The 6,494-nt window shown below is 35.5% G+C and overlaps 1 protein-coding gene across 2 annotated transcripts in view; it reads left to right on the top strand.

Annotated features, from left to right (window-relative positions):
- Window positions 1-4,507: 4,507 nt before the first annotated feature.
- The window catches only part of Slitrk6 (SLIT and NTRK like family member 6), a 78,823-nt gene continuing 76,836 nt past the window's right edge, over window positions 4,508-6,494 (top strand). Inside the window, exon 1 of one of the 2 annotated variants that reach the window (XM_075949771.1) lies at window positions 4,508-5,136. The gene's annotated coding sequence lies outside the window, so the exon portion shown is untranslated. The remainder of the gene's footprint in view (window positions 5,137-6,494) is intronic. The other variant, XR_012907957.1, reaches the window with a different exon arrangement.

Raw genomic sequence — 6,494 nt, 5'->3', positions numbered from 1 at the left:
ATTACCAAAAAGGAGGCTTGTAAAATTTGATGCCCTTCTCTTCTACTGAAATATGAATGAAAATTATAATTTTAATATTTGAAAATGTGATTCAGCATGTATTTTGAAACACAGAAATGTGATTATTAAAAGCAATTTTCTTATAATTTTTTATTAGTTCTTCGAGAATTACATATAATTTATTATCATTTTCAACCCAACAATGATTCTACCCAAATCATTCTCAGCTCTTTATTTTTCTACCCACCCAAATCTGGTTCTTTTTAAGACATTAAAACCAATTTGGGCATCCCAAATATCAAATATTTTTGGAATCTTCACTAGGATATAATTAATTTATTAAGAACTACAATCTCAGAGAAAACTATTCCCCCATCTCCAAGCAAGAGTATTGCTTTATTTATATATTTTTATGTTACTTATGTCAAAATTTCAAAATTTGCACCTCAGAAAAACTTTACTCCTTCTTATTCAAAGATATATATTGAAGTAAATAGATTTATACATTGGAAAACATAGCAATAAAAATAAATGTTTAAGTTGATATTAGACTTCTGAGTTATTAGAAAATGTTTCTTATTTATTAAAGGTCATTTAATTTTTTAACAAAATAAAAACATATTAAATCTTATACAGAGGTATATATAAAAAAGTGATATTATATATTTATTTATTAATGTTCATAAAATTGTTGCATTAGCAGATCAATAAGATAGTTTAGCAGGTAATGATAATTTTTTGCAACCTTATGGACCCCTATTTTATCCAATGAACTCATGAAAAGGAGAAAGGGATAGAGTAATGCCAGGATATCATCCTCTTATTATCATCTATATTCAAACACTAATAATAATAAGGTAATGATTCTCTAGGCTCAGCAGCCATCAACTGCAATACCTCCTCATATAGAGAAGGATAAAATTGTCAAAATAAAGCAATGCAAAAGGCATCTAAGTACTCTTCAATTTACACTTATTCATATTTTATTTTCATGGCATTATTATAAATTTATATAAGCTATGAGTGTAGAAAGCAAGGTAATAGATATTTTAAATATTTAGAGTGAATATTTCCTTCATCAGTACTTTCAGATTATATTTATTTAAGGGTCTATATTTAAACATTTGCTCCAATGACAAAACCTTTACTGAATATTTACAAGCTACTTGTAGGCTTCTCATTTCCCAAAGTGTCAGCAAGAGTTTTCTTTCTATCAACAGTATTTAATTGTACCCCATGTTGTATCAAACAAGGTCTAGATGCCTGTCTCTGCCATAGTTCAGATTCCAGAATTAGCTGTCTTACCACAGTCTTCATTTGCACACTTTTGTCTTGGAAAATCAGTGCACAAGGAAAGCGCTTGTAGAATTGAAGTAGAATTAATTCAGTGATAAAGAAAAAAAACTATTTTAATTTTTGAGATATTCTGTTTAGAGGCTCATCCCAGTCCAGGCTGGCCTTGAACTCACTATGTAGCTAACAATATCCTAGAATATATGATTGTATTGCCTCTCCTAGCTAGCTCTCTAAGTATGTGGTAAATCACCATGAATAAAAGCAACTTGAAGTGCAAAGGGTTTATTTCAGCTTAGAGTTCCGCATCCATACCAGTCAGGGCAGAAACTCAAGACAGAAATCTAGTGGCTGGAAGGTGTGCTGCGAGTATGATCTCACTGATTTGCTGCTCATGGCTTGCTCAGGCTGCTGTCTTATACAACCTAGAGACATCCACCCAATGGTGGCAACACCTACAATGGGCTGTGCTTTTCCTCATCAATTACCAAATTAAAAACTGAGCCACAGTCTTTTCCGTTGGCCAATCTGTGAGAGATTTGTCGGCTGAGTTTCCCACTTCATAAATGACACTTGCTCATGGCAAGTTGACATAAACTAAGCAGCAGGGTGCCCCACCTCTAACATCTTACGTGTCATCCCACATGAAACACTGCAATATCTCTTCTGATGGTGTCATAAAGCACTTTCACCCAAAGCGGCTTAGCTGGAAAAGGTTTCACTTCACTTAAAATTTCATTTTGCAATCTATCACTTCAGGAACATAAAGACAGGAGCCTTCCAATACATCCACAGTCAAGAGTGGGGAGGGGCAGATTTATCAATGCTGCTGTTGCTGCCTCTTCTCATCTAGCTTCCTCCACTGACACAGTTCAGAACTGTTTATTGAATAATAAAATACGGGCAGACCCTTTCTATATCAATCATTCCCCCACAAATTTGCCCCTGGAATTCTTATCCATATTATTCCATGATCAAGGACCTTATGCAACATTGGGGATCCAGGAAGGGTGTCAGAAATGTTGGAAAATACCACCTGAGCTACACAACCCTGGCCCTTGTTTTATTTTTTTCTTTCTTTCTTCTTTTCCATGCTTTGTCTCTGCCTTCTCATTCTACATATCCCACGGGTATGCATTCATATCCCCAAATTTTACTAAATTATCTCCCATCTAAACTTTGTGTTTTGCAATTAAGATGACTTCTGTCTCCTCCATAAGATCTGGAATATGTGCAACTATTCAACATTTTTTTTTTGAGACAAGGTTTCTCTGTGCAACAGTCCTGGCTGTTCTGGAACTCGCTATGTAGACCAGGATCGCCTCAAACTCACAGAGATATGCCTGCCTCTACTTCCCAAGTGCTGGGCTAAGGAATGCAGGAACACCACCGGGCTTCAACATAAATTTTAATGCATAACTCTAAATCTGACTCCACACACTTCTAAAGAGACCAACAAAAATAGATTCATTTTTTTTAGTTGTATAATATTCTCCATTTAAATAAAATAATTACACGTTTACCTATTAGAATTGCATAGTCTAGATATCAAAGGTATTGCTACACAGAAAATTAAAATGTAACCATATGTGTGTGTGTGTGCCTGTATGTGTGAAGAGATATTATAGATGCATGTGTGTGTATATCTCACATTAATTTTGAACATATCCCATCTTGAAATTAATTTGTGTGTGCTTTAAATGAGAAGGGTAAGGAAACTTATTATGCTGATTGCTGATCATTTTTTTTATATCAATTACAGTACCGTAAACTGGGAAAGATAGGAAAACATGTTAAAGGAACCATTATTTGTAGCAATTGTTAATATGCTCCTTTCATTGGCTTTGGATTTTCTGTGTCTCTCAAATGGAAGAGCTGATTATTGCAGTGAATGAAGACTAGGAACAGGAAGTTTCCAAGGACCATGGTGCTCTAAGGTTTATGTTTTGCTAAACCTAAGATCAGGCTTAGACATGAGATTTCATCATTTTTATTTTGTTGAAATTTTACAGATTGTACTGGAAACAAGTCTTCTTCTTTCAGTTGGATGTTACAGAACAAGCGAGATTTCTTTCAGGGCTGGGAATAAACAAAAGTCCTTAGGAACGATTGGAAAGCATTTTGACACTGATACTCTCAACCTAAAGCATCTTAACTCTCTTCATTCCTCTTGTTAATTAAAGAGAAATTCATGAACTAAAATGATAATATATAGCCAAATAATTCAAGATAGAGGACGCCTGCTACTGAAAAACAGGTCTATGTTCACACACGGCTGCTGCTGGGTAAATGTAGAGCACACACCTCCATTTGCCATGATGAAATTCTGAGCACAGACTTGTCTTTCTCTAGGGGTTCTTCTTCCAGCACTAAAACAATACATTGAGGAAACTCTGTCTTCAGCAGATGGTTGGAGATTCTCAACTCTCTTACTTCTTAAAAAAAAAAATCTTTTTATTTATTATTTGTGTCTTTCACATCATGCATCTTGATTCCATTCATTTCCTGCCCTGTGAATCTGTTCTCTATCCTTGCAGTGCCAGCCTCTTGCCTCCAGATAAAATTTAAGAGAAAAAAGAAAACATATGTAACTTATTTTACTTTGATTTATTAGATATAATTTCATATTTTCTGATATGACATTCCTCTTAAAAACCAATGTCAATGATCTTACTTGTTTAAATACCTTTTAAAAATAATTGCCTTTTAATTATAAACAAAGATCTGAAAAAAAGAAAGAGATGCAGCAATAACACATAGTTTAATTTCATTATAAATCATCACCTCTAGAGGAATAAATAATGAAGCCTGAATGTTAGACTCACACATAAGGCTTTTGATTTCTTTTTTAAAGAATGAATGAAAAACAAAAATGTTCTTCAGTGAAGCAGTTTTTGTTAGCATTTTAAAATTTAATTCGTGGCCAATTTCAACTCCAAACAAGAGTCTTTAAATGAGAGGAAGTAACAATTCTGCAGGCAGCCTGCTTGTCATTTCAGTGTACATTTGTGTCGTGTGTGTGTGTGTGTGTGTGTGTGTGTGTGTGTGTGTGTGTGTGTGTGCAGCACACTGCTGGCAAGGAAACATTCTAACACTGTGTTATTCAGCTTTCTTTTATAACAGAACACATTATTAAGCATTTCAAGCCACATGTGATTATTTGCATCAAAATTCATTTGCTCTGTATTCCTTGCAAAGCAGTGCGAGGGCCGCTGGCAGAAATAGGAGGAGTTGAACAGTCCCAAGGTGGAGCTGTCTCCTGTGTTATATGACACTGGCAGATTAAAGCACTTCTGATGGGGAAGGGCTTAAAGGCTGAGTCAAAAGCCAAGAAGTCTCTTTATTTACGCCTACCTCCCAGTCTTTGGCAATCTGACTAATAAGAAACTGAGCTAACTAGAAAGACTAGAAAGAGAAGAAGGAGGGCATTGCAGCAGTCTGGATCTACAGCCCAAGAAAACAAGAGTGAGCACCCCCAGCTCGGCAAAACATCTTGTTTGTTTACTGTGATCAGCAGCTTGTCAATGGTTAACTATATGCAAAGCAAAGTCAGCTTTGCTGCGAAGTATGCCGTGAATATTAATTGGGAGGAAAAGGACTACGGCTTCAGGATGCTCCAGTCTGCGCTCTGCCTGCAACACTTTCACTGAAAATAAGTGCTCACTGTTTTGTCTTTGGCCAGATGTTTTAACTTTCTGAACCTCCGGGACTTGATGCAAAGTGATATTTGAGGAGTAAGCGCACTGAAGTCGGTGATTTGTTTTTAAATAAAGAAACTGATTGACTCTGGACACCTCTTCCAGCTGTGCATTTTGATAGTGCCAGGAAGTGTCTGCTTTACAGGTAAGAGGAATGCTTCCAGCCTTTTCTTATATGGGTGTTTGCATTATCATGAAACCAGTGAATCTCTCTCTCTCTCTCTCTCTCTCTCTCTCTCTCTCTCTCTCTCTCTCTCTCTCTCTCTCTCTCTCTTTCTCTCTCATCTTTTCCTTAAAGGATACTTACTCGGTTTCATTTTTGTTTACTGGCCAAGCTAACACTGTAGCAGATGCCTGTTCTCTTCAGCAACCGGCGTTTAGTTCAACAGCTGCGTAGGAACAAGCGGATCATAATATACTATTATTTCCTTTAAAACATGTGGTTTGTGATTATAAACTAAAAATGTATGTGCTTCCTGAGGAAACATTAAATGTTCTGGTTGACTTTCAAGTCTGGGCCCAATACTAGACGATTCTTTGAACTTCATATGATACTTTGATAAGGTTCTGTCAGGCAAATGTGCATTCCTTGATAATTTGCAAATGCAGTCGTTACTATTGTAAGATTGTGTTAGATACGTGAAATAGAGATTGATTCTTGAAAGCCTTGTGTATTCCTGAAAAGATTACAATTTTTTCCATGCACTTTTTGGATAGCATAAGTTGCTTATAAGATAAAAATAAACTATTACCATCTGGAAAATATTTACTGTGTTCTCAGGATGCTGCAATTGATGAAATAAATCAAACCCCTTGTTAGTAATTTATGAATTGCTTAGACTTTCGTGAGCCAAGGCACAAGCTGAGGGCTCCAACACAAGCTTCTTAGTTCTGAGCAGAGCTCTCAGAATTGTTTTAAATCAGTCTGTCTCCCTGTGGAAATGTAAAACCTCCTAACTTTGTCTTGACACGCAAAGGCTTTCTATTGCTTTGTTCCTTCCGTTGTTGTTTGCCTTCCTGAAACTTTGGACTGTATGTTTCCAAGGAAACAATATATTTTCATGGAGCAAGGATTACTTTTAGTCTCATTGACAAATTGTGGGATATTTTATTTGATTGTACATTCATTCTAATCAAAGTTAGTAAAGTTAGTATTTATATTTTATCTACAAAACTGAAAGCATTTATTTGTAGCCCTCAATAGTTGTGAGATATGGTGCTTGTTTTTCTATTTCATTTATCTACTTGTAGCTAAATATTTAAGGAAAGGAAAAGTTTCTATGTATTTAGAGTTATATGTGTCTGCCACTGCAGTCATTTTAACATGAGTCTTTCTGAGTATTACTGATTGACATCTACACTTGCAGCTTTGTGGGCATTTAGAAACATGGCTGTATTCCTAAGCTATCATTTTGATACAATTTAGGCATACATTTTTACAGAGTTAATTTTATTTTAGAGCTCATTGTTTGAAATGCATGACCTATTGAAAGCTTAATTTTG

This window comes from Microtus pennsylvanicus, chromosome 15, assembly GCF_037038515.1.
Source record: "Microtus pennsylvanicus isolate mMicPen1 chromosome 15, mMicPen1.hap1, whole genome shotgun sequence".
Lineage (NCBI taxonomy): Eukaryota > Metazoa > Chordata > Mammalia > Rodentia > Cricetidae > Microtus > Microtus pennsylvanicus.
Note: the sequence above shows the minus strand (reverse complement) of the source record. Positions and strands in the feature narration are given on the sequence as shown.